This window comes from Ailuropoda melanoleuca, chromosome 5 (genome assembly GCF_002007445.2).
Source record: "Ailuropoda melanoleuca isolate Jingjing chromosome 5, ASM200744v2, whole genome shotgun sequence".
NCBI classification, from domain to species: Eukaryota; Metazoa; Chordata; class Mammalia; order Carnivora; family Ursidae; genus Ailuropoda; species Ailuropoda melanoleuca.
The window spans coordinates 60,167,220-60,192,747 of NC_048222.1; the positions used below are offsets into that span (position 1 = coordinate 60,167,220).

Below are 25,528 nucleotides of genomic sequence, written 5' to 3' on the forward strand. Positions count from 1 at the left end.
AGGTTTAAAAATCCAGCCTCAGTAAAATATCACCAAAGATCTCATCATTTTCAAGCAGCATTCTGGTTTAAGGCTTTCATATTACTTTCATAGAACATGAGCAATAAAGTCTGGCCTATGGGTATTACCCAATAGATATGACGATACTTTGTAAGGTACAAAATAGCTTCCATGTCTCCTTTCCTGAACTTTTCAAAAATTCATTCTGGTTTGACTTTCAAATTCCTATTGTCTATGTTTTACTTGCCAGTTTCTGCATGTTGGTTTGTGCAGTTTTGTTGTGTGGGGTGGTTTTTGTTTTTGTTTTTAACACCTCTGTTCACTTTAACAAAATGCCATGGAAAAAGTGTGTGGGGGTTGGTTTTTCTACAAAATATATCAAGCTATTTCTTGGTAAGAAAGTAGGATTTTTTTTTTTTTTTTTTTAGATTTTATTTCTTTGACAGGGCACAAGCAGAGGGAGAAGCAGGCTCCTTGGTGAGCTGGGAGTCTGACGTGAGACTCGTCCAAGAACACCGGGGTCATGACCTGAGCCAAAGGCAGATACTTAATCGACTGAGCCACCCAGGCACCCTGGATTTTTTCTTTAATGGAAATTTTCAGAGACCCAATGAATGCAAGGCCAACCCTAGAGCAAGACAGACCACCTCTGTTCCCTTGACTTTCCTAGGACTGCAGATCTGACTCCACTCTCCTGTTATCTTTCCTCTGCTTCCTTCCCAGAGGAATCCTGGGGACAGCATGAATTATTACAGGGATATTTGCCTCTAGACAATGATTCTAGTCAGGGCATGAAGAAGTGGGGTAAAGATGAGAGTTTCCTGGACTTCCATTCATTAAATCCTAGTCACCTGGGAAGGCTATGGGCAAATCCTCGTTCCAACAGGCTCTTAATCACTTTACAGTTTGGCTGGAGTTTCAGCATTATCTGAACACAAGCCCATTCCATCCTCTCTTTGCTTTTTTGTGTAAGAATATTTTCCAAAGTCTAGCATATTTTTTAAAGCTCTAAGACAAAGTATTGTATAATTCACAGTGGTTTAGCCATATATATATAAATATCTGGTTTGAGAAGCATCCTCATCTTTAAGATACCATTATATTGACATTGGGACATCTCAAAAAGTTGGTTCAATCGGTTGAATTTTTTTTTTATAAGGTATATTGAAACTACTTCCAGATGCCATTCATTTTATAATCATTCAACCAAGAATTGATCTTTGAAGACCACCTCCCTCCCACTGAACATGTTATGGACTAGAACACACAATTCCTATGTATTTTTCAAATTAAACAGGAAATGAAACAATATTATGTTTTTGGCGACCATCTTGGGTCATACCCTCACTCCTACAAATCAAACTCCCATTAGGGATGGCTTGAGAAACTGTGGCTGGTAGGATAAAATCCATCCTCTTGGTAAGGACGTACAAAATCCTTCTGATTTGGTGAGTGCTTCCTTCTCCATTGATAGTTCCAGCCTTTCCCAACCACTAGCCTACCCCCCATGCGTCAGCCATACCAAACCACAGTCAATTTTTGGTTAACGGGGGAAGTAGATTTGCTAACATTTTTTTGAGGCTTTACTGCATTTCAGACACTGTACTGTGCACTTTAGTACATAATTCTCATGATGGTATTTTGATGAATATTATAATCATCATTTTACAAATGAAGAAACTGAGACCAGGAGAAGTTAAGTGTCTTGCCAAAAGTCACGTAGGTAGAGTCATAATGCAGGAATAGAAGGTCACAGACAACTCTTAAATATAGTTATAACTAGTAAACAAGTGATACAAAAGGGATCCAGTGTAGACTCATGTAGTCAAAATCACAACCAGGTTTTAGATAATAGATGTATAAAAGTAAAAAATGTATAAAAGTATAATAGTTCAGGAACACTAACTTCCTATAATTTACACGGATGCTTGGCAAAAAAATAGCCAGAAGTTTACTCTACTTCTTGACTGGGTTCTTGCTTTTTGAGGCACCAGAATGGTACTAAATCAGGTCTCGGCATGTTGTTCTCACTAGCCTTTCCCCCTCTTCATTCTTCAGCCCTCACAGCCATGCCTGGGAGATTGGGACCCAAGCCACAGGGGCCGGGCTCCTTCTGGCCTCCCCTCTACAGCCCACCACTGCTTTGCTCCCTGCACAGCACACTTGTGTGTCCGCACCTGTTCTTGTTTGTGAGGGGGAGGGGCTGTTTCACGATGCAGTCAACATACATTGGGACCCACTGGTCACAGCCCTCCCGCAGATCTTAAGTCAATGCTTATATTGTTCGGGGAGAGGGAGGAGTGTCTAAATCAAGGAGAAGGGGTTGTGCCCACCACTGGACCATCACCAAGACAGGATTGAGGCAAAGACACAGTTCAGAGAATCTACATTGAGAATGTGAACCCACGGGAAACAACAAAAACACAAGGCTCCGGTAATTCACAGAAATGTCCAGGAAGTCAGTGAACTTCCCACAAGCCGTGGAATTATGGGTTAAAGCTGACCTCATCTTGGTTGGGAGGGGGTAAGATCTAGTAGATGGCTGGGTTAGTTCCTAGGTAGCTCCAAACCAAACAGATGCTTCCACTGTGAGCTCACACAGAAGTACGGACTCGGAGCAGGCTGGTTAAGTTTCAGTCCTCGCCCTCCCTTCCGAACGGTGAGATTTTGGGAAAACTTACTGAACTTCTCTGTGCCTCAGTGTCTCTGTCTGCAAAACAGTGATATTAACTGTCCCTGCCTCATGTGGCTTTTATGAGGATTAAATGAGCTACCTAGTGAAAGTGCTGAGAACACATCATTATTACTACAAGTTAATCTCTTCGCAAATGCACTGCCTGTTATTTATTTATTTATTTTTAACTTGGCTAACTGACCAGTGCCAGTCTTGCAGCTCCTAGAACAAACTAAACCTCTTAGCCTCTGCTCCTTTGCCCCTTCTTTATCTGGAAGATAATTTCCCCAACTTCTTTACCTCACAAAACCTAACTCATCCTTAAAAACTCTTCTCGGGCATCCTCTCCTCCAGAAAGCCTTCCTTGCCCTCCCTACGTGAATTAGGAGCCCTTCCTCTGTGCCCGCCTCCTCCGTATGGTCCCTGTGGGGGCCCCCATTGTCTGATCCCCCGCAAGCCCCTTGGGGGAGGGAGCTAGGTCTTCTCTGTGAATTTCCAGTGTTGGAGACGCAGGAGGCCTGTGTGAATGTTCCCGCAGTTGGAAATTATACATCCACTAAATATCTATTTCTGCATGGAAGTTTTTAAGGAGCCCTAAGAACCCCCACTGTCAATGCTGTAATCTCTTTCCCATAATGTAACTGAAACCCTAGCATAAAACTGCTCCTCTGAAGAAACAGTTCCAGACTGGCCATCTCCCAATAACTAAGAATTGGTTTCTTTATACTTAGGGTATGTATAATTACAGGACAGCTTTTCAAGAATTTCTGGTCATTTTCTGTATCTCTTTAAGATTACAACAGAAATGCGACACCCTTCTGAAACACCCCAATTACACGATTAACTGCAACTTAATTGCTGTTAACAGCGAGCGGTTATCATCACTTACAGAACCTGAGCTTCTCCTGAGCCCTGGTAGCACCGAGCCAGCTCCTGTCGGCTCCAGACTTGCTGGTGACAGCTTGGTCTTTTAACAAGACGCTTTATGTTTAGAAGATGAACGGGAACTATGTTTAGCCTGAAATCGGGGAACAGCTCACGCTACTTGGAAAGTATTGGTGGAGTTTAAATCAATCTTTATTCTCGCTGTTAAAATGTATAATGAAGTATACACAAGTTCACTGGAGTAAGAGGCAGAAGGGATTCTGGTCTCAGCTTTGCTAGGCGTGTCTCACTGGACAAGTGACTCTGTTTGGCTGGGCCTCAGTCTGACTGTCTGAATAATAATAATATTAATAATAATAATAAAACGCTGACTGAATGCTTAGCACTGTATATGCCAGGCACTGCTCTAAAAGCTTTTCGGGTATTCGGGAATCCTACCAACAACCCTATGAGTCATTATTGCCCCAGTTTTACAGATGCGGAGACTGAGACAAGGAGAGCTTAAGAAACTTGCCCAAGGTCAGCCAATAAGTGGCAGAGCTGGGACCCAAATCCAGGCAGGTTGGCTCCAGCATCCATGCTCTTTGCCCTTCTGGCGAGAATGGAGCTGGGACTGGACCTTCTGAATTAGCTACTACAGAATTTCGTGAGCTCTCGGAGCGTCCGCAGTGGCCGCTCTGGACCGCAGTGGGAGCCTGCCTGCATGCTCAGCGGTGTGGGTGGGATGACAGTGAAGAGGACCACAGCCGGGATGTGCCTGCTTCATCAATAATTGTGCAGCTCGATGGACAGGTTACCTTAACTCCGACCTCACCTCCCCCAGAACTGCCTGAGGCTTACTAACATTTTTTGCAAATGAAGACCCCTGGGGGCTATGCCCTTACTGCCTCTCCTCTCATGTATGTCATCGGTGAGGAGTTAAGGAGAGGCGGCACAGTGCAACGGCAAGAAGGTTTGGGTGCAGCCTGTGGGTGTTCAAATTCAGCTCTGTGAACTTAATCGCTGGGTGATCTTAGCAAGCATCTAGATCTCCCAGCTGTACAAGGTAACACCCTGGATGTCACAGGCTTGCTAACTTAGGGGTGAACTGTTCTGATGTCCATAAAATGTCTAGCATGATGCTTGCTTTTCAACAGATTGTCATCTCCTTCCCCCGCTCCCTGCTCCGTGAGAACTTGCAAGTGTCCCTACTGGACACAGCTCTTTAGTATAATTAAGGTAGACTCACACCAGGGATTCATCTAAGGATGGAAAGCAACTAACTGTTATCTGAGATTTTATGTCAGGTCATTTCATACCCATCAGCCTCTTCTCACTGGGGTGGAAGTGACCCCGAGTTTACATTCAGGTTCCATCAGAATGAACTTGGGTAAATTACTTGACCTCTTTGGGCTCCGTTTTTTCATCGTTAAATTGGGGGGGGGTCTTACCGTTAGCTGGTCTCAGGACTGTTGTGAGAACTACAAGAGGTAATGCACATGCTGGGTGCTCGCTGAACCGTGACTGCAGCTGCCATTCTTTCTATTTTGGTTTCCTGAGCTTGCCTGGCCTCCCTAGAAGCTTTCCTGACACCCTACAAACAACTTCCAAGTCATAACTTCATTACACAATTGAGACGCAGCACCCGCTTCCCAAGTGAGTCGGTCATAGCCACCCCAGCGCAGACCACGCCCTCAGTTCAAGGACATCTTACTGCGCCACGCTTCCTTCCACCAAAATCCTGGGCCCGGGGCTGCTTCTGGGCAAAGCCTCCACAGGCAGAAACTGTGAGTCATGAGCAGAAGGACCTAAAAATTCTTAGGAAGATTCTTGGTTCAGTACACCCACACCCACTAAATCAGGACCTAAAAATAGTTTTTCCCTAGCGGGAAACATCAGCAGAGATGTGTCTATATGCTGTCGTGGTGCCAGAGTGAAGGCTCAGATTCTGGGGAGTTCCCATGAGCTGATCGCTCCCTGTAGGGCTCCCACCATGTGCCTAGGACAGGCACAATTAGTCCTAGCACAGCACGGGCCTCCCTCTCCCTTCCCAATGCAGCCAACGTCCCCCACTACCTGAAACACCAAATTCACCTACTGGCCCCCTATTTGCCAAACACACCATCATCCCTGTACTTGCTTCTGATTTTCACAGGCTCCATCAGCAGGAGAGGGAGAGGCTTCATCCTTCACCCTAACCCCACACCCCTTGTGGGGCCATCCCAACAGCCTAAACAGACTTGAACTACTCTACTCTACAATCACACTGGGTTCTTCCTCTCACTCCTCAGTGGACTCCATACACCCATAACCCAGCCAAACGGAGCCCACTAGACTGTAAGCACCTCAAGGGCAGGGTCCACTCCACCCTGCCCCGTCCCATCCTGTGTGTCCAGCACAATGAGTGACTCAAAGGGGTTCTCAGATTTTCACTGACCAAATGATGAATGAATAAATTCTGATATTAGAGAAGGAGTGAAAGTCTCTCCTGGTACAGAATCACGGGAATAATAGATACCTTCTAGAACTGTGCTGCCCAATGTGTTAGCCACTAGCTACATTTGGCCATTTAAATTTTAATTATTATTAATTAAAATTAAATAACACTGTCAAGTTACACCTGCCATATGCTACAGCCATTGCTTTCCTAGATATATACCTAAGAAAAATGAAAGCATATGTCCACACACAGACTTGTATAATGATGTACATAGTAACTTTATTTGCATTGGCTCAAAACTGGAGGAAAGAAGCAAATGTTCATCTACAGATGAATGGATAAAAAAAATTGTAGTCTATCCATACAAGAGAATACTACTGAGTGATAAAGAGGAATGAACTCTTAATACGCAGGACATGGATGACTCGTTGAATAATTATGCTGAGCAAGTAAAGTAGACAGAAAAGAAATATTGTATAATTCCACTTACATAAAATTCAAATGAATCTATACTGACTGAAAGCAGGTCAGCGGTTGCCTGGCGACGGACAGAACAGTGCAGGGCAGGGCAGGGGCACCTGGGTGGCTCAGTTGTTAAGCACCTGCTTCCATTCAGGTCATGATCCCAGGGTCCTAGGATTAAGTCCCGCATCAGGCTCCCTGCTCAGTGGGGAGTCTGCTTCTCCCTCTGCCCCTCTCCCTGACTTGCGCTCTCTCTCTCTCTGGCAAATAAATAAATAAACATAACCTTTTTAAAAAAAAGAACAGCAAAGGGCAAGAGGGAAGGATTTCAAAGGCACGTGAGGAGACCCCGGGCTCAGAGATATGCTATCTCAACTGTGGTGATTGTCTCCCAGGTATGGGGGTCAAATCCATACCAAATATTATTAAACTGTACTTTTTAAATATGTGCAGGGTATTGCTTGTCAACTATATCTCAATTAAAATTGAGCGTTAAAAAAATTCAATGAAACTAAAAATTCAGTTCCTAAGTCAGTTTAGCCACATTTGAAGCACTCGATAGCTTTATGTGGCTTGTGGCACCACACTGGACAGCAAAGATATAGAACATTTCCATCATTGCAGAAAGTATCTGATTTGCAAGGACCTCAGAGGCTATCTGCGCACCCCGCCCGGAGCATAGATCGGCTGCAAAATTCCTGGGCGGCCCCTAGGGCCTCACCTGTACCCTGGGCTCACCACGCCCCAGCGTGCTTGGCCCCTGGGCAGAGCTCAGCAAGCTCTTGGTTCCCAGCCTCCTGGCCTTCCACCTCCCCTCCCCTGGATTCCTTCCCTTTCACCCCTTTACCCTGAGTAGATATCTCAAATTCTCTCCCCGGCTAAACGGCAAGGTAAACATCCCTTGATCTGTCCCTGCCTCTGGCTACTGCCTACTTCCCTCCNTCCCTCCCTCCCTCGCATGCAAGCCTATGGAGTCTGTCTGCTTCTCCTTCTCACCCAAGTTTATTCGACTTTGGATTTTACTGCCTCCTCTTGACCAAATCTCTCCCCCGCCCTGGTACTCTTCTAAGTCACAACGCCACTGTACATATTTCAGCCTTTGAAGTTCCTAGGTTTCAAACTTTCTCTAATTTTAATACATAAGCCGTCAAAAGGTTCAAAATGCAAAGCCATACAGAAAGCACCACGGCAACCATCTCACTCTTTGGCTCTCACCAGTCTCACTGCCCATCCACCAATAAGAAACCACCTATCTCAGCTGCTTGGGTGTCTCCTTCCAGAACTACCCCCAACCTCCACAAACATCCCACGTCCCTCTCCCCCCCAGGGCTCCACTCATCCAGGAACTGCTCTCTGACCTTTCCTGCCTGTGACAGTGCTTCCTCTGGATTTCTTCAGCTGACTGCTCACTGGACCTGCAAGGGTTTTTCTTAAGGCTTTATTTTTGCCAGAGCAGTTTTACGTTCTCAGCAAAACGGAGTGGAAGGTACAGATTTCCCACCCCCAACACACACAACCAGTATCAACATCCCGAGTCACAGTGGTGACAATTTGTTACAGTTAATGAGCTTACACTGACACATCGTTGTCATCCCAAGTCTGTGGCTTACATGAGGCTTCGCTCTTTACGTTAAACCTTCTACCGGTTCGGACTAATTTATAGTGACATGTATCCTCCGTTATCGTCTCATCTAGAGTAGGGTCGCTGCCACAAAAGTCCTCTGGGCTCCACATCTTCATCCTGCCCTCCTCGACCACGGATCCTTTTACTAACTGTCTCCCTAGTTCAGCCTTTTCCAGAACATCACACCATTGGAGTCATACAGTGTGTTGACTTCTCAGATTAGTTTCTTTCATTGAGTCATGTGTATTCAAGTTTCCTCTATGTCTTTTCATGGCCTGCGAGCTCATTTCTTTTAGCACCGAATACATTCCATGGTCTTGAGGCACCACAGTTTCTTTATCCACTCGCCTACTGACAGACCAACCCTGTTTTAAAAATCTACTGTTGGAAGGCCTGAGGAAACATGCCCTTCGGGGCGATGCTGGGTTGCTATAAGTTGTTCTGGAGGACATTCTGGCAAAGTTTATGAAACAAGACATTGAAATAGCTGTACCCTTTGACCAAATTATTCCATTTGTAGACATTTTCCCCACCGAAAGAATTCAAAAGAAAAAAAGTCAAAACAGAATGTTTGCCTAAGGCCAGAATTCTCTTGGGAAAAGGACTGGGAGTGGGGTGGGGGGCAGATCCCCTAGAGGGTAGAATCGGAATAGCCTGGGGATTGTTTCACAGCCAACACCTATGTCTGTCCTGTCCTGAGTTTCTGGTGTCTCCTTTCCACACTCTTGCCTCAACCGAGGTTCCTGGTTAAGCACCCCACCTTACACTTCCACTTTATAATTTTTACTTTTTAACTTCATAACTGAAGTGTTAAATATATTTTCAAGTGCTCAAATCAAAGATAATTTATCACTAAGTCCACACACTCCTATAAGCACACAGGTGAAGAAACCTAACATTACCAAACCCAGAAGGCCTTCTGAAGCTGGGTCCCAATCCCTGCTCCACCCTCCATGCCTGAGGTCACCATTATCCTGACATCTACGGTAAAGCTAGTATCATACAGTACGCATTATTTTATGTCTCACTTCCTTTGAAGCCCAGTTTTTTGTTTGTTTTTGTTGTTGTTGTTTTGTTGTTAGGGATTCCATTGCATTAAAATATCACAATTTATTTATCCAGGCTATTTTTCATGGACATTTGGGGTTTCCAGTTTTTGGCTACTACCAATAATGCTGTTACAAGCAGTCCTGCACACCTCTTCCCGTCCATGTGCACGCGTTTGTGTTGGCTGTATACCAAGGAGTTGGGTTGCTGTGTTCTAGGGTATGTCAATGTTCAACCTTTTTTAGATAACGTTGAACAATTTTTCAAAGTTGTGTCCATTTGCATTTTCTCCAGCAGTGTGTGAGAGTAGCTGTTGCCCCACGTTTTCGCCCAATTCAGCATTGTTAGCCTTTCCGTTTTAACTATTATGGAGGGATGTGGTGGTAGTTCATGGTGGTTTTAATTTGCATCTCCCTGGTGCAAACTGAGGTGAATTTCCCCCCCTAGTGGGTAAAATCTGAATTACTTGGGAGATTTTTCTTTTTTTTTTTTAAACATATTCAGTCTTCCACTATACTTGGGCCTTTCTCCACCTCTCTCCTCCCCCAAGAGACTAAGATATAAGAAGTTGACCATCTTTCATAAATCTATTGTCCATTGGATATCCTCTTTCATGAAGTACCCCCTTAAAAGTCTCTTGCTCGATTTTCTCTTTTTAAGATACACATGTATGTATGTATGTATTTACTTGAGAGAGAGACAGATACAGAGAGAGTGAGATAGAAAGTGCGAGCAGGGGGAGGAGCAGAGGGAGAGGGACAAGCAGACTCCAAGCTGAGCACAGAGGCTGTCTCGGGGCTTGATCCCAGAACCCCAAGATTACTACTCGAGCTGAAACCAAGAGTCAGATGCTTACACAACTGAGCCACCCAGGCACCCCTCTTGCTCATTTTTCTATTGTATTCTTTATATTAATTTTTAAGAGTTCTTTATGGACTCTGATGCAAATCCTTTGTTAGTTACACCTGTTGTTGCATGCATCTTTTCCACCTTTTAACTTTCAAGTCAACTCATTTTCACCTATGTGAGCAGACGGCTCAATGCAAGTTCCATTTTGTCCTACTCATAAGTGACCAGTAGATGGCAACCTAGTCCCACATCTGAGCCTCCCATGGACTATGCCTGCTTTTCAGCTAAATCTCCCAAGATATTCTACAAGTAAGCAACATTAAAGGGTGAGAAATCAAACTTTAAACCATTATGCAGCTACATGGAATACAGATAGGACTGGGTTTCTTGAAGGGAACAACACATTAATCTTTTTTGCTCAGAATAAAGGAATAAAAATGTCTTTACCAGAAGGCAGAAAAGCAGGGATGAGGCTGTCCTCAGGCAGGGGAGCACCAAGCCAAATCCTGGAAATACCCTCTGAAAGTAACCTGCAGGCAGAAAAAAAAAAAGAATAAGTACCATGCATGGCATTCGGATACTGTCTCACTCTTTACAGAAGACATGTACCCACTAGCACAGGGTCTGGGAGGACAGCAGGACTGGGATTGGTGGAGAGGTGGAGAGATTTCTCCACCTCCTCTCCCTTATTCCTTTTTTTTTTTTTTTCATTAGTTATACCTTATGATTGCTGAAAACTGCTGTGATGGGTCTCAGAAACCTGGTGGGAAATGAGCCCACTCGCTGTGATGGAAACGGCGTTTGTAGAGTGAAACTGTTTGAACCATGAGGCCTCGAAGGTGATGAGGGGCCGGCCCACTCTGCCTCACTCAGAGTGGATGCTCCCCCTCGAGCTGCCCACACTCCGTCCGTCTTGGAGAGACCTTCCATCTTCCTTCTCCTCCCCAACCCCCCTCCCAGTGAATGAATGAATGAATGAATGAATGAATGAGTGAATGACAAGGTCCCAGCCTTCCTGAGCTTAAAAAGCAGAGCGTATAAACCCCACGCTCAAAGGAAGGCCCCAGCGAGAATGCAGAAGCCCTACTAGTAAGAAGAGCAGCTCCTCCGAGAGGGAGCTAGGAGGGAGCCTGGTGATGAGCTGTGATTTTGGACATGGGGAAGGCACCTTTAGCCAAATGAAAGACATCAACCAGGGACTGAGACATATTTGGGATGTGGTAGGTAACCCCTTTCCTTCAGCCTCCACAATGGTCACTGACAGGAACAAGGAGCATCAGGCTAGAGAGTCGCCTCATTTCCTGGGGTAGCCAAGACTGCTGCATGTCATCACCCCTGATGTCACCAAGACCTAGGGCAAAGACTGACACCTTCAGAATGTGTCCAATGATCTCACCAGTGCTTTTCATTCTCGCTGTTGCGAAGTGAGCCCAGGTTGAGTTAGCAGCCCTGAAGCTGTCTTCTGTCCAACAGCCAGTCAGACCCAGCACTACCCACCTTGCATTGCAGCCCATAATAAACACACAAAAGGAGGCTCTATTCTCTTTTGTTTTCTTCATTGCTCAGAAAGCAGGCTTGCCCCATCATCCCCAATGTGGAAGTCCCAGCCTTCACGAGATTTCACATCTTCAAAAACAGAGGGCATTGCGTCACTCAACCTTCCTGGCTCTGGGCTGCCTGGGTTGGAGTCCCGAGACCAGGCTCTGGGTAAGCACAGGGCCCAGGGGTCCAGGACCAGGAAAGCACACGTCTGCAGGTGGGAAGGGTGCTGAGGCTCTGCTCCCTCTGGGTCTTACTATAAACAGGGTTGCTGAGACTCACTGCCCATCACCTGCCACCCAGACTGACGGTGCCCAAGGGAGAGGATGCCGGAGGAGATCCACAGTGGTGGAAATGTCATCCCCTAAAATTTGGCGTTTGGAGTCTCCCCCTTTCCTCCTGGCCCAGGTAGCACTTAGTGGTTTGCTGGGGCCAGTCTGTACTGCCTCCCAGAGCTAAGGAATTTGGCAAACCAGTTGTTAAACAGCCATTATTTTAAAAATTAAATTATAAAAACTTACAAGAAAATAAGTTATACTTTTTAAAAAGCAATAAATACTCAAAATTCCTCATTTCCTACTTAATTATAGGTTGTAATTATACACGCTCTTGAGACTAGCTCCACCTATCGTGTCTGCGTGGCGGGAGTATTACAGGAAAGTGTGATACTGTGTGCTCTATACTGCACGTCTCGTCCCAATTCTGCATTCAGCCATGTCATGTTAGTAGCCTGAAATTGGTCACAGCGGGAATAGTTACACCACAGAAATCAATAAATGCCACCCATCAGGGCTTTTTGCCCCAAGTGCCTGTTAGACATTTGCTGGCACCCCACCGTACCCCCCCAACAGCTTGTGGAAGCTGGTGTGCAATGGGGGACAGCCAGCTGGCTGGGTGTCCCCCGCTGCTGCCAGCCTGGGACCGGACTGTCCTCTCAGCCAGACCTGAAGGGAAAGAAGTGGAAGGGAACCCACAAACATCCTTGACTCTCCCCAGGGCACCGCAGGGAGGGGCCTGGCTCCCTTGGGTGGTGCCCCTGGACTATCTCCGGAACTCGGGAGGGTGAGGAGGTCATGAGGGTGATAAGCAGAAAAGAAAGATGATGGAGTTGAGGAGAGAGTCCAGCACGGCCCACCGGAGTAGAACCCTGGGGAGCTGCGGTTTCAGGGAAGGCTCTCCGGAGCTGGTGGCTCTCCCTGGCAGTAACAGTGGGTAATAATAATGAGGAGGGTGGTGGGGACAAGAGGAAGTCACAGGACCCCTCCCCCCCCCCCCCCGCAGTGCTGAGGGAGGAGCTGCTGGTGCTTCTCCAGCCCTCACTCATCCCTCAAGTCCCCTCCTTAAAAGTCCTTTTCTCTGGGGCATCTTGGCCCTCCTTTCCACATCTAGCCACACTCTTGTTCTTTCCAGAACCTGCCATGGCTGGAGACACCTGATTTCTTTCTTTTCTTTTTTAAGTAGGCTCCACACCCAGTGTGGAGCTCAGTGCGGGGCTTGAACTCATGACCCTGAGATCAAGATCTGAGCTGCGATCAAGTAGGTGCTTAACCGCCTGAGGCATCCAGGCGCCCCCCCAACCCCCCAACCAATTTCTGTCACGAACCGGATGTCCCACAGATAACCAAACTTATCGCCTAGTCCTCCAAACCTGCTGCTCCCCACAGGCTCCCATCTCAGGGAGAGGCAGCACTGAACGTCAGCTGCCAAACCTAGAAGGCCTTCCTTGCTCAGCAGTCCTCACCGCCCAGGGAGCACCCCCCCTTCATGCCCCCCACATCCCTCTTCCTTCCCCAGCCTGCCTCCCAGGCCTCCAAACACTGCTCCCCAAACTTAAATGTCTTTTTCTTGCATGTGCCCCATGTTTTAAGAGATACCCATCACACTGCATTTATTAAATAGTAATAGCACCCACCGTTAGAGTTGTACGTACAATTTCCAATCAGAATTTCATCCATTAAACACCCACCGAGGAGTGCTGTGTGCTGGGCACTGTGCCAGGCACGAGGGATGCAAAGGTGACTAGAGCCTGCTCCTGGCCCCCCAGGGCTCACGGCCTACTTAGCGGAGAGTCACATAAAGACATCATAAATCGTAACAATGCCTGGAGGTAAGGATGGTGATGGCGTGTGCGCGCAGTCTTACGGGACTTCCGTGGTAAACCTCTGCCAGTCTGGGCACCCCGCCGACCACCTCAGTCTCCCTCACTCCTAATGTCCACGTGCTCCCAGCCTCCCTGACCTCTCAAGGCTGTGCAGTCCCCTCACCTCCACAGCCGTAGCTGGATTCAGGGCATCAGCCTCTGCCACTTGGACTCTGTCTCCAGCCATTCTCCAGGCAAAGCCAAAAAGGGATTCCTAGAGCACAACGCCGCTGACCAAGGACTGAGTCGTTCCCCTATTTAAAACCTTCAGTGGCTCCCTATTGCCAAGATAACATCCAAACTCATTAGCACAGCTTCACAGCCCTTTCTGACTTGATCTCACATTAACATGAGAATTATTTCCCATTTACTTGTTACCATAATACCGGTTTCCTTGACCACTTGGTCTGTGCTAGGCGTTGTTCGGGATGTGGGAATTCTGCAGAGAATCTAACACGCACCACTCCCTCTCCTGGAGCTTGTGGTCTCGCAGGGGTACAGATAGTAAACAGAGACGTATACGGATAATTGCGTGCTGTCGTTGTGAGTGCAGGAAAAGGAACGTTTCCATGTCAGCTGTCTGCTCCCGCCACAATTGCGTCTCTGCCTTCTGCCTACGCATTTTCTTTTCCTGAAATGCCTCTCTCCTTCAGTTGGTCAAATCCCTCTAGCTGTCCAGGTCTCAGCTCAGGGTACCCTCCCCTCTGAGAGTCTTCCCCGAAACTTCCAGCTGGTTGCATGAGATCCTGCTCTCACTCCCATGAGAGTGCAGAGCCCAGAGTGAGATCAGGACTCAGCGCTGTCAGCTCTCAGTAAGTGCTTGCTGTGCAAATGCCCACCTGGTCTTTTAATCCCTCCATGCCTAAAACGGTGTTTGCATTTTTAAAATTATGAAGTTTATCTTACTATTATGTTTTCAGAAAAATGGTGGAGCTTCATGCTAATAAAGGCATAAGGAAATATTTCTCAAAACAAGGATGCGTGTGAACCTGAGGACTTCTCCGCGACTATGACTAAGCAGGAGGCAGGGCTGGTCCCCCGGAGGCCCAGTGAGGTGTGGCAGCCGAGGGGAGGGGAAGCGACCCGCTGCCCAGCCCCGCTTTCCTCAGGCTCTCGGCCCAGGGTCCTGGCTGACCTTCCACTATCCCCCACCTCCCTAACCCCCTGGAGCCTGGTATCTGCCCCTGGGCTTAACCCCCTGAGCTACGCTTTCCTGGGGGACGGAGAGGCAGCTGGGAAGGGAGGCGAACCCCTACGGGGGCTGGAGCAGTTGGACCCCAGCTGCATTCTAGCACTTTACCCTGGGCTCCCGTCTGCTGGGCCTGGCCGGGAACTCCGCTCCCCCGCGTGCAGCCCAGGTCTGGGCGCTGAGGCCAGTCTCCCAGTAGCAGAGGTGAGCCTTGGCTCTCACCCACTCTCAAAAGCCTCCCGCCCGCTCTGGGGGAGGCTTCGTTCTGTCTGAGAGTTCCCACCTGCAGCTGTTTATCCCCCAAATCCCAAGCTGCTCCCCGAGCTCCCTCTTGCCACAGAGTCAGAGCTGGAAGATCACCTGGCCCGCGCCCTGCATTTCACAGCTGGCGAAACTCAAGGGCGTCAAATGTCCGAGGTCCCAGAGCCGGTAAGGGCAGAGTCGTGCTTGCAAACAAACGGCAAGGGCAGCGTCCGGACTCCCAGCCAGCCCAGGGCCCCTTCCACGAGGCCGCCCCGGCTTTTCCAGCTGGTCTGAAACCAAAAGTTTGCCTCCACCAAATAGAAAGGCTCAGGAATCATGGCCACCCCACCTACACCCTCCTGCACACCCACTTCCTTCATCTGACCTTCCGACCCAGAAGCGGGGGCAAAGCTTAGCCCCACCCGGCAGGCCTCTCCCAGGCCGGGACAGAAGGAGGGGCTGCAGGGACAGCCAGCCTCAGGACTCACCGGAGGAAGGAGTGGCTGCCGGGCAGCTTTAAAGAAGGAAACCAAGCACAGGTGTGCTCTGTTTACCTCCCCGGCTCCCAACATGGCTGCGCCCTCCCTGCCTGACAGGGTAAAGCTCGGTCCTCTGCGCCCAGCCCTCTAGCCTCTGCCATTCGGGCTGCAACCTGCTTGTCCAGCCTCACCTCCCACCACTCCCGACCCCAAGCTCTCTCCTCTCATAGCACAATGTCCTCAGTCTACACCACACCCTCCAGGCCTCTCTGACTTTGTTCCCCCTGCCTGTAATGCCCTTCCCCGCCTCTCCACAGAGCAAGCTCCTTCTCATTAGACCCAGCTCAAAGGTCATGTCCCATCCTCCATGCAGACATGTCCCCTCTCCCCCTGCTCCCCCCCAGGGTGCTGGGAGGGCATCCGTGCCACCTTTATAGCATAATGAAGAAAACACAAGCTCATGAATCTGTGTTCTCACTAGACTCTCAGCTCCTCAGTGACAGCACTTGTGTCTTTATCTTCAAATTCTTAGAGCCTGGCACATAGTAGACACTCAAAAAAAAAAAAGGCATAAATGGCTAAACAAAATCTGTGTATGGACCCTGGATTTATTCCAGAGCTAAATTAGGAAGCAAGTGTCAATGTTACACAAGAATCCCCTTCCAGCTCATTGATTCAACCCATATTTATTGAGGACTGTTCTGTGCAAAGCACTGAACAGAGTACTAGAAACTCAAAAGCTGGAGTAGACTCAGGAATTTACAGTTTGGGGGTACAGAGAGGCAGGGAAGAGGACTAGTTGGAAGGAAATGACCGGCCTGACTGACCTGCTGGTGTAAGCAGGTGAGTGCATTTATTCCTTTGTCAGCCTTACGACATAGGCACTTTTATTATTATGCCCACTACACAGATGAGGAGACTGAGGCTTTCACAAGTGGGAAGACTTGTAATGGCATAACTAGTAAGTCATGGGGGCAGGACCTGAGCCCAGGCTGCCCCCAAATGCCACATGCCCAAACATAAAGCTCTGGTATAAGTGTTTTATTCTCTTAATTCATGACCTGCAACATCGTCTGCCTGCGGCAAGCACCTGGAGAGCTTTGAAGAGCACAGGTGCCCACCCTGGTCCCACCGAGAGGTTCTGATGTAATTGGTGTGGGGTGCAGCCTGGGCACCGGGGGTTCTGATGTGCAGCCAGCACTGGGAACTCCTGCTGAAATGAGGGAGTCCAGCGCCCAGTGTGTAAGGGGAGACCCACCTGCAACCGAAATGCTCCTGGTTGGGTCAGGGTCCTGTTCGTCCAGACACGGAGCTTTCTTGTCCCCGTGGGAGGGGCCCCAGACGATGTAGGCGGGCCTGGCACTTCCTCCCTGGCCTTCACTCCGTGTATCACCAGTTCTGACCTTCCTGTAGCACTGGAGTTGCCAAAGACAACTTACTGGGGAAATTCCGTGGTTTCCATGCGGGGGCGGGGGGGCATGAGTTCTCCAGGCTGGCCGCCACCCAGCTTTCAGTATGAAGGAGCCAAGATCTGTGGGTCACACCGAAGATAGCTGATGTGAGCGCCCTGGTGATGGCTGGTGGGCTGCAGGCCAGAGGGATGGAAACACACCCCCACACATCCCGGTAGAATGGGGAGAAGGCTCCTGGGCCCACCGTCCGACAACTCAGACTCAGCAGCCACTGGAGCCCCTGCACTTGGAGGCTCCGAGGCACCGTGAGGATCCCCAGAGGTAGCGGAGCCAGGCCTTGCGGCTGCAGGCAACAAGCTGGGTTTTTTCCCTTCTCAAGCCCAGGCGGTGACTCAGGGAACAAATACCAAAAGCAGACAGTGACCTCGGCATCCTTGCCCAATGGGGAGCATGACCTTGCCCCAGAACCCTCTTAGGGGCCCAGGGCCCGGTGGGATGGAAATTGGCAGCATGGCATAGGCATATGGAGTCTACAGGACACTGCCCTCATTTGCCGGGGGCCCTGAGCCCCTTGTTCCTCACAGGGGTGCTGGCAGCACGATCTCATCCGATCTGTACCACAGCACTTGGGGGGCAGCTCTTCGATGCAGCGAGCTTGGGGCTTCCCGAATTCACACAGACCCTTGGACAGCAGTGCTGGGCTCCTACCTGGAGGGTCCAGGGACAACAGACTCAGACCATCTCCGAGATCTCTCCTGATGCCGGACTTCCTGCCTCTCTAGTTCCAAGACATGATTCACTTCTGCCCGACCGTGAGAAGCCATCTCTGAGAGTCTGGTCTTCTAATCTCGGGGGCTAGGATGTGCCTCATGGCTTCACCCCACCACGGCCATAGGGGAAACAGCTTTGTTTACAGGAGAACAAAAGAGGAAGGCACGAGAGCAGCCACAGCACAAGATGGGTCTCACCCCCAGCCTGCCCTTACTCTTATGGGTAGAGATCCTGTTTTCTTCACCCTTGTATAGGCCCTCCCCGTGTTACCTAGCGCAGGACAGGGCATGCGGCAGGTGCTTCTCAAATGTTTTCAGAATGATGAAGCCCAGTGACGAATCTTTTTGCAAAGACTCATGCCATAATTGACCTTTGGCATACTTAATCTTGGGCATTTTAAGTATTCATTTACTGAATGAATATATATGACGAGCGCCTGCTGTGTGCCAGGCACACGCCAGCTGCTAGTGAGTCCACGGCAAGCGAAACACCCAGCTCCTCATGGAAGGAGGGGGGGAAGAAATTAATTTCCCAAATCCACATACAATGACACTGCGATAGGGTTTCTGAAGAAAAGGGCCACAGGACTATGGCAGTGCAGGGAGGAGGACCCGCGCAGGAATCAGACAAGGTTTGAGGAAGAGGTTTGCCCATTAATCCACCAACGATTACGGACCATGTTCCAGAGTTTGCTTAGCAAGATTCCAGGCACACCTTGCCTGGTTGAGTGACTCCCCCCACCCCAGTCCTGAAGAACAAGAGGAAAACCCGAGTCTTCTCACTGCCCCATCCTTACTCAATGCCACCTCAGGCTCTATGTTTTCCGGTCAAGAGGAAAGAGGATTTTTGTTTTTTTATGCAAAGCAGCTTAAACTGAAACTGACCTCACCAAGGAGGAAATGAGCCAACTTTCCAGGAACCTCGGGACACACCCAGATTGCCCAGCAGTGCGGGGCAGTGCAGCCCAGACATCTCCCAGGCCCCTTCTCCAGCCGCAGGACCTGGAGGGGACGCCCTCCTCAGTGCCAGCTCCTCTAGAGCCAAAGGTCCACAGGGGATGCCCCCAGACGGAGACTTGGGCAGGGGCAGCACAGGGCGAGGGCCAGGCCTGGAGAAGTGACCCTGGGACTAGCCAGCTGAGGCTTAGAGACCAAACTGTCAACCATCTGGAGATGGCTGATGCCTGTTCCCTCGGAGGCTTTGCGTCTGAGCCACCCTCACGGCTTTTCAGGGCTCTTGGCTCGTGCTGATGGCCCTATTGGCGCTGGACAGGGGCTGTCTCGTCAGCGTGGCTTCTTTCTGGCTTTCTGCTCAGCTCGCTTTCTCTCTCCTGACTGGCTTCTCTCCATGTCTACTCCCTCAGTAACGTGGAGTGCCAGTGGCCCTACGATGGCTTCTCAGTCTTGACTTTTCTCCCCAGGTTGTGTGCCTCTGACTGTTAACTCCTGTCTGCCTCTTCCTTTAAGCTCCGGGGAGGGTCTGACCAGCCTCCTAACCCTTTGCAAGCCTGGCCTTCTGGGGTCTTTGAGAAGGGGGCTGGGAATACCACGGGCCCTCAAATAATCTAATCTCACCCCCTCTCATTCTCTCTCCTTCCTGCCGATCAAATTGGTTTTCCTTTTGGATGTACAGATAGCTACTACGTCCTCACAAATCCTTCCTGACTCCATGGCTTAGAACCTAAGCTCTGTGCTGTTTCTCAAGCTTTGTCCCGCCAAAGAAACACCCTTTCTCTCCTAGCATGTCGCACACATACGCACCCTGGCTTGCGGGCTGTGGTCTCAGCTATGGATTTTTTTAAAGATGTATTCATTCATTCATTCATCCATTCATTCATTCATTTATGGGGGAGGGGCAGAGGGAGAGGAACAGAGATCTCAAGCAGACTCTTCGCTGTGCTGCAGAGCCCAATGCAGGGCTCCTTCTCACACCCCTGAGATCATGACCTGAGCCAAAACTCAGAGTCAGAGGCGTGGCCAGCTACGACACCCAGGCACCCCTCGGCTATGGGTTTTGAGGTCTGATCTTCATGGAAACTTCTTTGTTCTAGACCAGAACTTCTCAAACTTTAGCTGTGTGTAATAACCTGAAGGATTCTGTGTTAAAACACAGAATCCTGGGCCTTCCCTACCCCAGAGATTCAGACTGAGTCAGCCTGGGGCACAGTCCCAGGTGATGCCGTTGCTGCCAGTGGGACCGACTGCCCTGGGAGTAGGTGGGCGCTCCCACCTGCAGCCCCCCCCCCCGAGGCAAGCAATGCTCCCCGCTCACAACTGGAGGGGAGCAGAGCAATGAGGAAATGATGCAGCCATGTAATAGCACGGTGAAAACGTTTCTGAATATTAACCTGCCGCACGGGCCCACTCCTGAGATGAATCCCCCTTTGCAAAACAAGGTTCCGAGAAGTTAGGAAGCTTGTCCCAGTCACCCAGCTCTTGACTGGAAGAACCTGGAGTCAGAACCTGTCTGTTTGCTCCTGGCCCACTGTGTCAGCCAGGCAGCCGCATTAACATGCGATTCGATTGTCCCTGGAGGAACCGCTACCATCGGTCCTGATAAGGGTGGTCAGTGGTGTCATCTCTGCAGAGAAATGAGGACGTTCTCAAGGGCACAAGCATCTACCCACACGCCTGGTAAATGCACTGCTCCTCGGGTTAAGTGGCAGACCAGTGTGACCGAGCAGGCGGCCAGCGCAGCCCTGCTGGGAGAGGCGTTCCCACCTGGGTCTTCCAGGCCTGGCTTGACCTGCTCTCCTGAGAGCAAGAGTTCCACATGGCTCAGCCCCGGGCAGAATTCCCCACGAGTTACCAAATGTTACAAGGAGCAAAGAGCCTCAACACCACACTCAAAGTGTGGCACCCGGACCAGCACCACCAGCCTCACCCAGGAACGTGTTAGACACCCAGGTGCTTGGGTCCCACCCTGGATACACCAGAGCAGAAATTCTGGGCTTAGGGCCCAGAAATCCACATTTAACACGCCTTCCAGGAGATTCTGATATACAGCTGAGAACCACTGTTCTACTGAGAGAATGAAGCAGATTGCTAGTGCAGGACTGGATCCGGTGACACAGCGGGTTCCGGGCTCTCGGGCGGAGCTCACACACACCCGCGGCAGTGCAGTTGGGGAAGCATATGCCAGCCCAGCTGTGAAGTCAACCTAACTTCTGCTTTGCTTGGTTACAGCCTTGCCCTGGAGAGGATTTACTGCCAGCATAGTCTTGTTGCTATGGTAACTCTTGTACCCGGCCTGGGCCCTTCCTCTGTGGGGGGTAATATTTGTGTCGCTTAGACACTAGGTAAACCCGGCGTCCGGACTCTGCTCCCAGGTCTCTGCACGTAGGGAAGCTTATTTGTTGTCACTGCAGGGGCAGACTGAACTAGAAGCCCTGGTCCAAGGGACCTTGTTAGTGTGTTTCTTACAATCTTCAGCAATGTCCAATTTCCTGTTTCCAGAAAAAAAAAACAAATCAAATGTAATTTATAGGCTAAGGGATTACCTCATATGGTGGGGAAAAAAATATGTCAACCTGCCTTATTTCTTGAGGTAAGATCACAAGTTAATGTGGAGTGGATTTTTTTTTTGAAGGGGGAGGCAATAATTCATATACCATAAAATTCACCCTTTTTGAGTGTACAGTTTGGTGGGGGTTTTTCAAAGATTTATTTATTTATATTATATATATATAGAGAGAGAGAGAGAGAGAGAAAGATGGAGGACAGAGCATGCGGATAGAGGGGAGAGAGAAAGAATCTTGAGCAGACTCCCTGCTGAACACAGAGCCCGATCCCATAAACCTGAGATCATGACCTGAGCCAAAATCAAGCGTCAGATGCTTTACCCACTGAGCCCTTCAGGTGCCCCAGTTTCGTGGGTTTTAATTTAAAAAGTGCCACAAAAGGGTGGACTGGCGGGGTAACAAGATGGCAGCGGAGATGGTGGAACTCCAAGCTGCTGAACTAAAGCAGAATGTCTTGCCCATGGTTTGGAGACCAAGGGAATAGGACAAGATCTCATCAATATGCTCCCGGCATACCTGGAAGAGCACGCTGAAGAGGAGGCAGGTGAAGACGCAGTGGGGTGAAACAGGGGAAGAAGAGCCTGTCAAAGAGGATGAACCCCGAGACGGCTGCCGATGTGGCAGCAGAGAAGAAAGTGGTAAAAATTACTTCTGAGATACCACAGGCAGAGAGACTGCAGGAGAGAGCTGATGGTTCCATGTACCCGTGAGCTTGGGGAGTAGAAGATTGCCCAGGCACGAGATTCGGGATTTCTTCAGTTCAATTCAAAGGCCTGTCATCTGACGTGAAGACTATGGCTAACCCGGATCAGCTAAAGAGAAGAGCTCAAAGATTTGGTTGGCATCATCTCCAGAAAGCCTGAAGATGATGAGAAGCGGAAAAAGAGGAAGGAGCGATTTGGGATTGTCACAAGCTCAGCTCGAACAGGGACCGCAGAGGATACAGACGAAGAGGGCAGAGCGCTGTGGGATCGCCTGAGGAAAAGCGCTGCATGCTTTCTGTTCCCCAGGGGTTCCCATCTCTCTGGCTTGTCTTGGTCACGTATGTACCTAAATGTACAGTCACGCGCCTACGTCCTGCCTCGCAACGAGAGAGCGTGGCCCCGGCGACATCCAGGAACTCCAGCAGCAGTTTGACTCATTGCTGTTCCAACCACTTGAAGGCGGTTGGTCTTGCGTTGTTGCTTTTTTAAATACTATTTTGCTTGTTAATAAAAAAACAAATAGAAAATAAAATAATAAATCATACAAATAAATAAATAAATAAATAAATAAATAAATAAAAAGTGCCGCGAGAGAACTTTCTGGGGTGATAGAAATCTTCAGTAGCTTGTTCTACATGATGCCTTCATGGACGTGTACAATGATCAAACCTCTTCTAACTGAACCATTAAGACCTATTCATTTTATTATATCCAAACTATACCTTAATTAAAAAAATAATTGTAAAAGTATATGGGGCCGGGACACCTGGGTGGCTCAGTCAATTAAATGTCTGCCTTCAGCTCAGGTCATGATCCCAGCGTCCTGGAATTGACCCCACGTCTGGCTCTCTGCTCAGCAGGGAGCCTGCTTCTCCCTCTGCCTGCTGCTCCCCCTGCTTGTGCGCGCGCTCTCTCTCTCTGACCAATAAATAAAATCTTAAAAAAAAAAAAATAAATGGTGCCACTTCAAAAAAATCTGAAACACTTAAAATCTGAGAAATGCTCAGTGGTGGACTCAATGAACTTGTCTCCAAATAAGTAGCAAACAACAGGCCCCGTTTGCCTTGTGGTACAGACCCATTTCTCCATTTATGTTGATAAGGAAAATTCAGATAAGCAAAGGTATTAGAAAATAAGTCAGGCTAACTTTCCCGAGGCAATATAGCCTTAACAAACACCGAGGAATAGTATCAACTTCACAATTACAACTATGGAAGGGAAAATCACACACATCTACTTGATGTAAATACAAAAAAGTGGAGTTTAATTTTTTAAACAGCATGCCCACTCTCTAAATAAGCAGTACTTTATTATATATGTTTTGTAAGTCATGCCAAGGGAGTGAGAAAGCTGGTTTTAGCAACTTTCTGCAAGTCTGCAAGAGTTTTAAAATTGGGGGTTTTCCTTAATTTTATTCTAATTCTTATTTTAAAGCTAAGTCGTATGCACACGGGCAAATGATGGAATAAAACGCCATCGAAACCAAGCACAAAATTTGGTTTCTAGAGAAAAATGGCATAATTACCTGAGACAACTTTCTAAGCATGGGGAAAAGACATTATAAGGGCCGATGACCTTGGGGGCGCCTGGGTGGCACAGCGGTTAAGCCTCTGCCTTCAGCTCAGGGCGTGATCCCGGCGTTATGGGATCGAGCCCCACATCAGGCTCCTCTGCTATGAGCCTGCTTCTTCCTCTCCCACTCCCCCTGCTTGTGTTCCCTCTCTCGCTGGCTGTCTCTACCTATGTCAAGCAAATAAATAAAATCCTTAAAAACAAGGGCCGATGACCAGAAAAACGAATTTGATTTCTATAGCTCTCTTGGGTACATGCACTTAGCATCCCCTGCCTTCTTTTTCAAACCACATATCATCACTTTGAGTGTGAAAATATAGGTAATGTACTTGCGTGAATATAGTGATTACTAAAATACACACATTTGTCTCTAAGGATGTGTCTTTATATTGTATAAATATAAATATTTTTGTTCTTATGTGTTTTCTGGATGTGAGTTCATCTATGTGGGCATAGATGTAGGGGTTTTTATCTCTAGCTAGGTATTTGTGTAGGAGAGAGCCCAGGTGAGATGTATTTATCTATGGGCGTGTTTGTGCTCTCACCAAGGTTTGTAACTGGGGCGTTGTGCACCCAAGGTGGCCAGTCACTGGAGGGAGGGATGTGTGAAATGCAAACAGGCCATGTTCCCACCTACAGGAGAATATAATTTTAAATACATTAAGACCCTTCTACTTTACAGAGATAATAATTAAACAAAAAGAAGAAGAAGAAGAAGGGGGGGAGAAGGAGAAGAAGAGGAGGAGGAAGAAGGGGGAACACTTTTTTTTTTAATGATTTTTTATTATATTATGTTAGTCACCATACAGTACATCCCCGGCTGGGGGGAACACTTTTTGAACAACTAGTGCTGTCCCTGTGAAATACCAGGCTTGGTACTTTACTGTCTCACGTAATTTTCACAACTACCCTAAGCGGGTAAAAACCTACCCAGCTCTTTATCGTTGAGGAGTCTGAGGCTCGTCCAAAGCAACATAAGTGAAGAGGCAGAGCAGTCTGATTTCAGAGCCTGGAATTTTACTCTCTACCAGAAAGTCTCAACTGAACTGTGAGGCAAGCTTCTCAAGGGGGAAAAATGATGAACGAGTATTTCACTAGACCTCACGCCAGTTTTCGGTCATATGGAATGTGATTTTAAATTTATTCAGGGGGCGCCTGGGTAGCACAGTCATTAGGTGTCTGCCTTCGGCTCAGGGCGTGATCCCGGCGTTCCGGGATCGAGTCCCACATCGGGCTCCTCCGCTGGGAGCCTGCTTCTTCCTCTCCCACTCCCCTGCTGTGTTCCCTCTCTTGCTGGCTGTCTCTCTGCCACATAAATAAATAAAATCTTTTAAAAAAATGAATTTATTCAGAACGCTTTCTTCACACCTTATTTTCACATAGATGTTTGCTTAAGGCTGAAGGCCATAAAATTGAAAGGACTCTGGGCTTTAGTTTCATTACAAACTGGAAAAATCTAACCTGGAAGAGTGCTCCTCCTCTCCGGGCTCCAGGATGCACCTCCTGGGTCCCCCTGCCGCCAACCACTTCTCTCAGTCCCCATCAGGACCAGATCCTCCCTCTCTGCCCCTCCTGCTTCCTGGGGACGGTCCTCTCTGCGCAGCTTCACCTGGCTTTGACGCCATCAGCACTCGGCAGGCTGCCTGGTCCACGCCCTTGCTCTCACCATCCCCTGGGCTGTCTCCAGCTCACACCCGCTCGCAGTTCTCCAGAAGTAATCGACCTAGATCAGCTCACGGGACTTCCAAATGCAACAATTTCAAAGTTTAACTCATTTTCTTCCTCATCTGCCCCTCCCTGCAACATGCCACTTTCTTCCTCCTATATTCTCCACCTTGGAACCACAACCCACCCACCTACCCTGGGGAGAAACCGGGCCATCATTTTGGACATCCTCCATCTATTCAATAAGCCTTGACGTCTTCTCACCAGTGGCTCTCAAATGCATCCTCCTTTTTTCTATTCCCTCTGCCATTGCCTTGGTTAGTTAAGGTCCTCA

The 25,528-nt window shown here is 48.6% G+C and overlaps 1 long non-coding RNA gene and 1 pseudogene across 2 annotated transcripts in view; one reads left to right on the forward strand and one right to left on the reverse strand.

Annotated features, from left to right (window-relative positions):
* LOC105241421 overlaps positions 1-18,886 on the reverse strand; it is a 94,305-nt gene extending 75,419 nt beyond the window's left edge. The window contains exons 1-3 of one of the 2 annotated variants that reach the window (XR_004625665.1): positions 17,671-18,886; positions 16,809-17,081; positions 10,408-10,490 (exon numbers count right to left, since the gene is read on the reverse strand). This is a non-coding gene — a long non-coding RNA (uncharacterized LOC105241421). The remainder of the gene's footprint in view (positions 1-10,407; positions 10,491-16,808; positions 17,082-17,670) is intronic. The other variant, XR_860473.3, reaches the window with a different exon arrangement.
* Positions 18,887-21,510: 2,624 nt separating this feature from the next.
* Positions 21,511-22,537, forward strand: LOC100467774 (annotated as a pseudogene).
* The last annotated feature ends 2,991 nt before the right edge of the window (positions 22,538-25,528 follow it).